General features: G+C 47.2%; 1 protein-coding gene across 1 annotated transcript in view; it reads left to right on the top strand.

Annotated features, from left to right (window-relative positions):
• The window catches only part of nt5dc1 (5'-nucleotidase domain containing 1), a 492,890-nt gene that overhangs the window by 229,056 nt on the left and 252,230 nt on the right, over positions 1-11,604 (top strand). The window lies entirely within an intron of this gene.

Below are 11,604 nucleotides of genomic sequence, written 5' to 3'. Positions count from 1 at the left end.
CAAATTCTACTCATTTTTCTGTGAGCAAACTCCTCCACATTTCTCAATATCATAACATGTCTTGATCAACATTTTCTGAGTTCTCAATCTAAGTTTTTCCTTCAGATTGTCCTTCAGATTGACTATTAGATTGTAAACTACATCTGGAATCAGCACGAATAAAGATGATGGCTTTGTTCTAAAAATATTTAACTGGAGGGAATGATGACAGGATGTAGAACAAGCATTATGATACCTCAAAAACAAGAGAGAAATTTAGCTAAGTGTTGAAGAGCTTGAGTTGAGTGTATTCAGCATAGATATCTTTGGAAATGACAAATATCAAGGAGATCTGAATGAGAATGAGACTGAGGGGAGACTTTTTGTGCACTTGGACCCAATTGTAAGGAACCCAGTAAAAAAAGCCTGTGCTGTAAGTTATCTGGTTGCCATCGTATCGGTAATAGTGAAATTAAGTGCATGGGATTCCACTTGAGATGCGCACCACTGATGTGGTTAAAAGGTTGTAGTAGGAATTTAAGATGAGTAAAAAGTACACAGGATCCTGCTGTCATTTGTGACTTTTATCTGTGCTTTTTCTATGGAAAACTAACAATTAAGACTATGATTTAACTATGTTGGAGAGATCAATGAAGGTTTGAGAGGAAATAATGTACTCAGAACTTGGAAAATGAACAAGTAGATTCAGGTACAGAAGTGTTGAGAGTGGACTTTTTAAAGTTCTATGGGGCTGTGGATTTAAATTTAAATATTGAGAATAATTGTACCTGACAATGTTGCCAAGAATAAATATTGGTTGGGAAAGTTTTGTTGAAATAACATGATGCGACCAAGATTATTGTTCTTTGTGGTAAATGACCTGAGAGAGAGGAAATAAATGAAATAAAGGCACATGCCCTCAGGGATGGAGTAGGAAGGAAGGTCAAGATAATGTTTAGGAAGGAACTGCAGATGCTGGTTTAAACCAAAGAAAGACACAAAAAGCTGGAGTAACTCAGCGGGACAGGGAGCATCCCTGGAGAGAAGGAATGGGTGACGTGTCGGGTTGAGACCCATCTTCAGATAATGTTTGCTTGATTGACTATAGGAGGAAATGGAGGAAAGAATTCTTGCTCACCAGCATGTTCCATAGACATTTGTGGATTAAGCAAAGGTGTTTGATGAACATTACATTTACTTTAGTTTAGTTTAGAGATACAGCAGGGAAACAGGCCCTTCGACCCACTGAGCCTGTGTAAACCAGCGAGCCCCGCACACTAACACTATCTTACACACACTAGGGACAATTTATATTTACCAAGCAAAAATGGCCTACAAACCTGCATATCTTATGAGTGTGGAAGGAAATCGCAGCTCCTGGAGAAAACCCACGCAGGTCATGGGGAGAACGTAAAACTCTATGCAGACTGCACCCGTAGGCAAAGATTTCCGAAAATGCACCTCAGAGGGGAAAAGTGGTTGATGGATGGAATATTCAGCCATTGAGGTAAGATCCGAAGTGATGTTAAAGGGAGTAATGCTAATGGATGGACATACTTTTTAAGAATGCTTCATTGTGAAAGAAAAAATAAATAAGCATCTTTGTAATGATTTATGAAAGCCATCTGCAACCCTTGGGGCTTTCCACGGGGGTGGAGAAGGAAGGCACAAGTAGCATGTGGATCAAAATGGAAAATGTAGCAATTTTAGGGAGAATCCCATGAATTTTTTTTTGGGGGGAATTCCATGGCTTGAACCAAGTATAAGCGAGGAAATGTATCAAAACTCATGGGCAATATATATATATTTTTTTTTTTTACCCTAACTTAATGAAAACGATTAGCCAATATACAAGATTAATAAATGCATAGTGTATATTCTCCTTAGCCCAAACAGTCACTCTGTTAGGAGTGTTTAGGAAGGAACTGCAGTGCTGATTTAAACCGAAGATAGACAAAATGCTGGAGTAACTCAGCGGAACAGGCAGCATCTCTGGAGAGACATTTCGGGTCGAGACTGAAGAAGGGTCTCGAGCCGAAACGTCACCCATTCCTCTCCAGAGATGCTGCCTGTCCCGCTGCGTTACTCCAGCAATTTGTGTCTATGTACTCTCTGATAGGATGTAGTTCAAGGAAGAAAAATGCATGATTTTCTGACCAATATTTTTAATGATGGGCAAATGGATAGGCTACATCATAATTTTGATCTGAAAAGTGTTACATTTCCTTTTTGTGAATGAAAACCTATTACCTTCCATAATACCAAACATGATACCTGCAGTCCTTTGTTTCTATGTTCTAACTCACATGTGATTTTAATTTAAAATCATTTTCTTATATGCCCTTACTCCTGGCAACAGTAATTATTTTCATATCATTTTGATGCTTTCTATTTTGTCATGTTGGATGGCATTCCTTTCTGTGAATGTGACTGGTTGACATTTTTCCTTTAATCTTCACCCTTTTGAAAGATTCCAACACATCATACATTTCCTGGAAGCAACAGGTGGCCGCACTGTCAGCAGTTCTTTACTTCTCACTTACTATTCAGTCCACCGGGTCCAAATATTTTGTCGCGTACTAACCAGTCAGCGGAAAAATATATATGATTACAATCAAGTCATTCACAGTGTACAGATACATGATAAAGGGAATAACAAATAAGTTTTGCTGTAGGAATAGACATTTAAAAGAGTGGAGCGATTGTAATGCGTGATTGCAGATGCACGTCTGTGACTAGCACACAAAGGGTCGTCTGGGTTGGGCGCCATCTTTGATCCACTGGCTGAGTTACATAAATGTTATGCATTTTAACTCAATGGTACCTTGTAGGAAATTACCATTTCCCACAAAGCCCAACCGATGAGAAATTTGGTAAATCATCAAAAGGTTCTGTGATGGCAAATGGATTAGCACCACCTGCTCCACCATATTGATCGTCGCCCTGAGCACCCTATAATCAAGGACGTTCACAAAGTGCTTTTTGTTGAACATATACTGCAGGAAGTTAGTCATCTCACAATTAAGAATATTTAGTTTCATGCTGTGTCTGACCAACATTTCCTTCCCAACCAGCATCAACAGAAAAACAGTAGAACTTATACTTACAGCTGTTTGTGGGTTCCTCCTGGCAACGGAATAGATGTGCTTGCCTTCATAATGACAATTCTTGAATTTCTTATCAACGGATGTGAACCATCTTGGTGTTGTACTCGGGTGAACAATATAAGTTGCTTTATATTTATACTAGACTACGTGCAGACCCATTGGGTCTGCTCCCCCAACCTGTTCCCCCAACGCAATATTCCACCACTCACGCATAGCCCCCAACTGCGCAGGCGTGGCTCATTTCCCCTCATCCCCAGCACTTCTCCTCTTCGCCCTCCCTCGTCATTCCCCTCTCCTCCTCCCCTCCCCAATCCTCAGCTCTCCCTCCCTCTCCTTTCCCCTACCCTCAGTCATTCCCTCCCTCCCTCCATAACTCCTCTGCCCTCCCTACCCCCTCCTATCCCTCTACTCCCACTCCTCAGCTCCCCCTATCCCCCCCACTATCCATCCTGACCTCCCCCACTGCCTTCCTCTCCCTTTATTCCCCACTCCCTACCTTCCCCACTCCCCCCTCTCCCTCCATTCCCCCTCCTCCCCATTCCTCCTCCTCACCTCCCCCACTTTTCCCCCTTTCCCTCCCTACCCCCTCCTCTCCCTCAATCCCCCCACTCCCTCCTCACCTCCCCAGGATTTCCCCTCCACTCCTCCCCTCTCCCAATCCCTCCCTCATCTCTCCCTCCCTCTCCTTTCCCCTACCCTCAATCACTCCCTCCCTCCAAAAAAGCAGCATCTGCCAGTTCCTTCCTCCACAGGTCATTCATGTTTAGCTGTGGGTTCGATCCCGTGACTTGATGATTGGACCAGTTTGCAGTGTGTGTGTGTGTGTGTGTGTGTGGTGTGTGTTGTGTGTGTTGTGTGTGTATGTGTGTGTGTCGGTGTGTGTGTGTGTGTGTGTGTGTGTGTGTGTGGTGTTTGTGTGTGTGTGTGTGTTGTGGTGTGTGTGGGTGTGTGTGTTTGTGTGTGTTGTGTGTGGTGTGTGTTTTTGTGGTGTGGTGTGTGTGTTCTCCCTCTCTCTCTCCAACTCCTCGTCACAAATGCTCGGCCCCCTGGCAACCCGACCTCCCTCCGCCCTCGCCCCTCGGGCTCAGCGGCCGCTCAGCCCGTCCCCGTCCTGCCCGACCGCCTGCTGCTGCCGCTCGGCCCGTGCCCACCTGCCTGCATGCGCGCTGCCGCCGCCAGGCCGGACCGCGAGGTCGGGGGATGGAGTCGGTGTTCGTCATGGTGGGCACAATGAGTTTCGACGAACTGGTGGAGAAGATCTCCGAGAGGGCATGAGGGTCAGTTACCGCAGCGGCGGCAGTGGTGGCGGCAGCGGAGACGGATTGTCGCAGCCATTCAACTGGGGGACAGGTAGACGGGACCACCATTGTCGCAGAGGGCGGGCGGGGGAGAGGGGCGAGTGAGGGAGAGACGGGACCCAATGGGTCCCACTTGGTCTAGTACATAACTAAAACTTGTGCTCTTCCGGTTTGCGTGGTTTTTTTATTTGCGCAAAAACGGTAGTGGGCAGGGAGCGGGGGCGGGCCGAGCGTAGAAGCGGGCGGGCGGGGACGGGCTGAGTGGCAGCAGCGGGCGGTCGGGCAGGACGGGGACGGGCTGAGCGAGGGCTGTGCTGGAGTGGACAGAGGGAGAGAGGTGAGTGAGGGAGAGAGAGACGGGACCAGGGCCTTCACTGAACCACCCATCCCCCACAACCGCCGCCGGTGTTGGGGGAGAAGGTAGACACGTTACTGTGAGGAGGGAAGAGAGGAGTTTGTGAGTGAGGCGGGAACGGACGCGATGCAGGAAAGGGTGTCGCTGTCCGGGCCGTGGCGTTGAATGACAGTAGAGGAGACAAAATCTACTCGGTGCTGACTGGCAGTAGAAGAGGCCAATCTGCGCATGTGTGGTTTGAAGATATATAAACCTCAATAACTTTTAAAATATACCATCAATCGCAACAAAACGTGTTGCACTTGCAGCACAAGGGAATGCTGAGTAAGGTGGTCGCCGCAGAAGAACCCGCGAGCTGCTGACTCTCCGCAAGCTGCTCAACACACTGCGCCCCTTCAGCTTTTTATTCTCCTCGCCGCGTTATTGACAGCTAGTTCCGGGAGGGGCGGTTTTTACGTATTTTAAACCTTCATAACTTTTGTACTATTTCACCGGAACAAAACTTATTTGACTTGCAGCAGAGGAGAATGGTGAGTAAGGTGGCGAAAAATCGTAGCTCCATGGGGGATCGTTTTTGCGCGAATTTAATTACAACAAAGACAGGAAGTGGTCAAGATGAAAGTTTTAGTAATAGTATAGATAGATATAGAAGATACTAGACCAAGTGCAGACCCGTTGGGTCTGTTCCCCCAACGTGCGGTTGTGGGGGGGAGGCGGCATGCAGCGTCACACACTAACTATCCCCCACCCCCCCTCCCCCGCACTCACGCTAATTACCCCCCTTGATATTATATTAATATTATTAATTTGCTCCTTTTACCCCATAACCACTCTATCTACTGACGCATAGCCCCCAACTTGCAGTCACATCTAGAGAGAGGGGGGGGGGGGTGCGTAGCGAGTGAGGGCAGAGAGAGAAGGGTCAGAGACAGAGAGAGAGACAGAGACACAGAGAGAGGGGCAACAGGGATAGGGGGGTGGAGGAGAAGAGGGAGGGTGGGTGAGGGGGGAAAGGTGGGGGAGGAGGGGAGGAGAGAGAGGATGAGAATGAGGCGGGGAGAGAGAGGGGGTGCTGAGAGGTGGGTGAGGTGGGGAGCAGGGAGGGGGAGGGTAGAGGGTAGGGGGTGTGGAGGGAAGGGGTTTAGGGGAGGGAGGGGATGGAGTGGAGAGAGGGGGAGGGGGGGAGGAGAGAGGGGGAGAGAGAGGGTGTGCTGAGATGGGGTGAGATGAGGGGCGGGGAGAGGTGGGGAGCAGGGAGGGGGATGGAGGGTGGAGGGAAGGGGGTAGGGGTGTGTAGAGGGGAAGGGGGTTTAAGGGAGGGACGATGGGGGAGGGGATGGAGGGGAGGAGGGGGAGAAAAAGAGGGGAGAGAGAGGGGGGGAGAAAAAGAGGGGAGAGAGAGGGGGGGGAGTGGAGAGAGAGGGGTAATGGAGAGGAGAGGGGGGAGTGGAGAGGAGAGGAGGGGGGAGAGGAGAGGGGGCGGGGAGGAGAGGAGAGGGGGGGGAGAGGAGAGGGGGGGGGAGAGGAGAGGGGGGAGAGAGGAGAGGGGGGGAGAGGAGAGGGGGAGAGGAGAGGGGGGGGGAGTGGACAGGGGAGGAGAGAGAGGGGGGAGGGAGAGAGGAGAGGGGGGAGAGGAGAGGGGGGAGAGAAGAGAGAGGGATAGGGAGAGAGAGAGAGGTGGGGAGAGAGAGGAGTGGAGAGAGAGAGAGTGCCTTTTTACTTCAACCCAAACCCAAACAACCATTTGCAGGCAGTTCTTTTTTACCTCTAACCATATTTTCATTTTCAAACCAAATTAAGGGTACTCACAGTGCTGTAGACATTTGTTCAGTGTCATTCAGAGCTCAGAGTGACAGAGACTAATTGACGGAGCTCCATCTTGCAGAGATTAATTGAGGCACACCACTTCCTCGTTTTACAGTCCCTCCCTCCCCGCAGCCGCCAATGGGGTCAGCAGAGAGAATGGGGAATTATGTAAAAGCATTAATATCTCTATCATTTTTCATCGACGGGAAAAATCCTCGGCACACATGCGGCGGAGGGGGGCTTTGAGCGAGGTGGCCAAAAATGACGGCCGTAGGTGGCGACGTTCTCTCGGAAATCGCAGCACAGAAGGCCAAAAGCGGTCAAGAACAGAGATTTAGTAATATAAAATAACTAGACCAAGTGCAGACCCGTTGCGGTTGTGGAAGGGGAGGCGGCATGCAGCGTCACACACACTAACTATCCCCCCCCCCCCCCGCACTCACGCTAATTACCCCCTTTGATATTATATTAATATTATTAATTTGCTCCATTTACCCCATAACCACCCTATTTACTGACGCATAGCCCCCAACTTGCAGTCACACCTAGAGAGGAGGGGGGGGGGGGTAGAGAGTGAGGGCAGAGAGAGAAGGGGCAGAGACACAGAAAGAGGGGCAAGAGGGAGAGGGGGTGGCGAGGAGGAGAAGAGGGAGGGTGAGTGAGAGGGGAAAGGTGGGGGTGGAGGGGAGGAGAGAGAGAGGGTGAAAGTGAGGGGGAGAGAGGGGGGAGAGGTGAGGGGAGGGGGTGAGGGGAGGGGTGGGGAGGGAAGAGGTGGGGAGGCAGGGAGGGTGGAGGGAAGGGGGGTAGGGGTGTGTGGAGGGGAGGGGTGGTTTAGGGGAGGGACGGTGGGGGGGGGGGGGATGGAGGGAGGAGTGGGAGAAAAAGAGGGGAGAAAGAGGAGAGGGGGGAGAGGAGAGGGGGGGAGAGGAGAGGGGTTGAGACGGGGGGAGGAGAGGGGGGAGAGAGGAGAGGGGGGAATGAGGGGTTGTGCTGAGGGGGGTGAGGTGAGGGGAGGGGGAGAGGTGGGGAGCAGGGAGGGGGTGGAGGAAGGGGGTAGGGGTGTGTGGAGGGGGGGGGTTTAGGGGGGACGATGGGGGAGGGATGGAGGGGAGAAAAGAGGGGAGAGAGGGGGGAGAAAAAGAGGGGAGAGAGAGGGGGGGAGAAAAGAGGTAGAGAGAGGGGAGTGGAGAGGAGAGTGGCGGAGGAGAGGGGAGGGGGGAGTGGGAGAGAGAGGGGGGAGTGGAGAGGAGAGGGGGGGGGAGAGGAGAGGGGGGAGAGGAGAGGGGGGGAGAGGAGAGGGGGGGGAGAGGAGAGGGGGGGAGAGGAGAGGGGGGGAGAGGAGAGGGGGGGAGAGGAGAGGGGGGGGAGAGGAGAGGGGGGGGAGAGGAGAGGGGGGGGAGAGGAGAGGGGGGGGGAGAGGAGAGGGGGGGGGGGGGAGAGAGAGTGCCTTTTTATTTCAACCCAAACCCCCCAAACAACCATTTGCAGGCAGTGCTTTTTTACTTTAACCATATTTTCATTTTCAAACCACATTAAGGGTACTTACAGTTGTGTGGACATGTGTTCAGTGTTATTCACAGCTCAGAGAAACGTGTCCCTCTGCCTTCCTCCAGCTTGCAGACTAATTGAGGCACACCACTTCCTGGTTTTATAGTCCATCCCCCCTGCCGCCAGCGGGGGCAGCAGAGAGAATGGGAAATTTTGTAAAATCATTAATATCTCTGTCATTTTTCATCGACTGGAAAAATCCTCCGCACACATGCGGCGGAGGGGGGCTCTGAGCGAGGTGGCCAAAAGTGACGGCCGTAGGTGGTGGCGTTCTCTCGGAAATCGCAGCACAGATCGCCAAAACCAGTCAAGAACAGACTTTTAGTAATATAAATAATAGATGAGGCATTTTAAACATTCACAAAAAGATAGATTTCAAATTTTTCATCTGGCCACTTTGTATTCAGTGAAATAATAAAGGAACATAAGGTAATTAAATTTCCTCGTGAAATTTTGGAAAAATATCAAATACCTTTATTAAAAAATCTATGATTATATTAGCACCCTATATAAAAAATCTTTGATTATATTAGCACCCTGTATTAAATGCTGTTAGCTTGTAACACGCAAATGCTTTTCTGCGTTCCATACCAATTTTAGCTTTCTTTTTTATAAATGCCAAACATATGTTTAATATGTTACGGTGGTCATAAGCAAAAAGTAAACATGCAAAACCTATAAAAGATATTTGGTCATTTGCTACTCGTTGTGGTTTCACTTAAAGGTATTTTGTTTCTTTAAAATCCTGCAGACTATGGCAGTGAATAATTTTAGTTCACCACTGGAAACCTCTTTAACTCACATATTATAAATTAAAATTACCCCAGTTCTGATGAAGGGTTATAAAACTCTTTCCACAGATGCTCCCTGACCTGCTGAGTTTTTCTATTTTTGTTTCAAAATAAAGCAGAATTTTGAGTTGTAAATTGATTTACCACACATTTCTGAGGGTCTTAATGGAATTTTCTGTAGCGACTAGTTCTTTAAAAGTATTTAAAGATTAGGGAATAAAGGGCTATGGGGAAGAAAGACACAAAATGCTGGAGTAACTCAGCGGATCAGGCAGCATCTCTGGAGAACAGGAATAGGTGACCATTCGGGTCAGAACCTTTCTTCAGACTCTCCCGACCTGAAACATCACCCATTTCTTTTGGGCAAATTTTCACACAGAATGTGGTACGTATATGGAACAAGCTGCTGGAGAATGTAGTTGAGGGAAGATTAGATTGCATGGGATCTAGGGAGAGCTAGCTACCGATTCAGAAGGTAGGAAGCAGAGGATGGTGGAGGATGCCCAGGACCTGAACTACAAGGAAAGGTTGGGCAGGCTTGGAGATTTTTCCTTGAAACGCATGAGACCGAGGGTTAATCTTAAGTGTTTACTAATTGTGATTGTATGAAGGGAATGGATAGGGTGAATGCATAGACTTTTTCCAAGGGTGAGGGAATGATGAACGAGAGGACATAGGTTTAAGATGAGAGGGCAAATATTTAAAAGGAATGTAGTTGAGGCATGTACAATAACAAGATTTAGGAGACATTTTGACAGGTACATGGAATGCGAAGGCTTAAAGTGATATGGACCAAATACGGTCAAACGGGACTACCTTTGACTTTGCACTTTACTGGACTTTATCTTGCACCAAGATTATTCCCTTTATCATGTATCTGTACACTGTGGATGGCTCGATTGTAATCATGCATAGTTTTTCCGCGGCTGACAATAAACTAAACTAAACTAGATGGGGCATCTTGGTTGGCATGTATAAGTTAGGTCGAAAGGCCTGTGTCCAGGCTCTTTGACTCTTAGTAACTTTGGCAGTGATCTTCTGGTGGTAGATAATTGGAATAAAATTACTACATGCATTTTTGTTAAAGAGGATATATATGTGGTAACATTAAACATTAAGAGCATTTAGATGACATAGAAAATGCCTCAGCCAGTATTACAGGAAGATTGGATGAGAAACAAAACTGACAGGAAAATATTAAGAGTAGGTATTGAAGCAGCAAATAAGTCTAATATGTGATATTAGAAAAAAATGAAAAACTGGTGAATAAATGTTGAAGAAGAAAATAAAAGAGAAAAAGGTGATAATTAGTACGATGCTTTCAGAACTATACACAAACAATTGGACAGAAAGTCAAAGGATTACTAATACGTGCAGCATTCATCACATCTCCCCCACGGTCCTAGCTTTGACCTAATTTCCTTTGTACATTGTAGGGCTGAGGTGAAGAGAAATGTCTCTAAATAGAGAGTAGATGTTGGAATTTTCTACCTTGCAGTGTTCAGTCACGGTGTAAATTCAAAGCTGAGTGTGATAGAGATTAGAGATTTAGATGGTTGAATGTTTTGGGGATCCTTCAGAAAATTCAACACGAGACATGGGATCAGCCATAGACATTGGTGAAAGAGGCAGGAGGGATCACACGGCCTGCAGCTGCTTCTTTAACTTGTTAACATCCTCAACAAATGTTTCATATTCCACGGGTAGTTTATAGCTCAACAGTATGAACATTGAATTCTCCAATTTTATGTAATAACCCACATTACGTTCCTCTTTGTTGCATTTTATTATGTTATCTATAATAGTAGAGTATTGTGTTTATAGACCTATTATGCTGCTGCAATTTGGAACTTTATTGTCCTGTTTCTGTACATATGACAATTAAACAGCTTAAGGATAAGGGGGAAATCCTTTAGGACCGAGATGAGAAAACATTTTTCACACAGAAAGTGGTGAATCTCTGGAACTCTCTGCCACAGAAGGTAGTTGAGGCCAGTTCATTGGCTATATTTAAGAGGGAGTTAGATGTGGCCCTTGTGGCTAAAGGGATCAGGGGGTATGGAGAGAAGGCAGGTACAGGATACTGAGTTGGATGATCAGCCATGATCATATTGAATGGCGGTGCAGGCTCGAAGGGCCGAATGGCCTACTCCTGCACCTGTTTTCTATATTTCTATGTTTCTAAACACTCTTGACTCTTGAATGACAAATCAGGACTCAAAACATCTCAGAAAGGATAGAATAATGTGGCTGACTCCATTTTCACAGGCCTCTTCTGATCCAATGATGTGCCTGTGGCTGAACATTTTTATACATGTATCAACTTGGTTCCGATCGACTTGTGAGCAATTGGAACTTTATTGTCCTGTTCTGTACATATGACAATTAAACAGCTTAAGGCAGCTAATTTTTTCTCAGCAAGGCAAGAGAATAAAATCTGAAATTATTGACCCTAGTGCCTAACCATCAGTTATTTTCTTTCAGCAGGATGTGTGTCTTTTAACAGTCCTCCTCAAAGGGCAGCAGAAGTAGAGTTTTTGAATATTTTTAAAACTGATCTTGATTAGTAAGAAGTTACTGGGGGTAGTTAGGAATGCTGTGTTGAGGTTGCAATAAAACTAACTATGATGTTGTTGAATGGTCGACAGAGGCTGAGTGACCTGCTCCTAATTTGTGTGTTTGTATGTCAGTACTTAGTGAGATGGTGAAATATCAGAATT

This window comes from Amblyraja radiata, chromosome 5 (genome assembly GCF_010909765.2).
Source record: "Amblyraja radiata isolate CabotCenter1 chromosome 5, sAmbRad1.1.pri, whole genome shotgun sequence".
NCBI classification, from domain to species: Eukaryota; Metazoa; Chordata; class Chondrichthyes; order Rajiformes; family Rajidae; genus Amblyraja; species Amblyraja radiata.
Note: the sequence above shows the minus strand (reverse complement) of the source record. Positions and strands in the feature narration are given on the sequence as shown.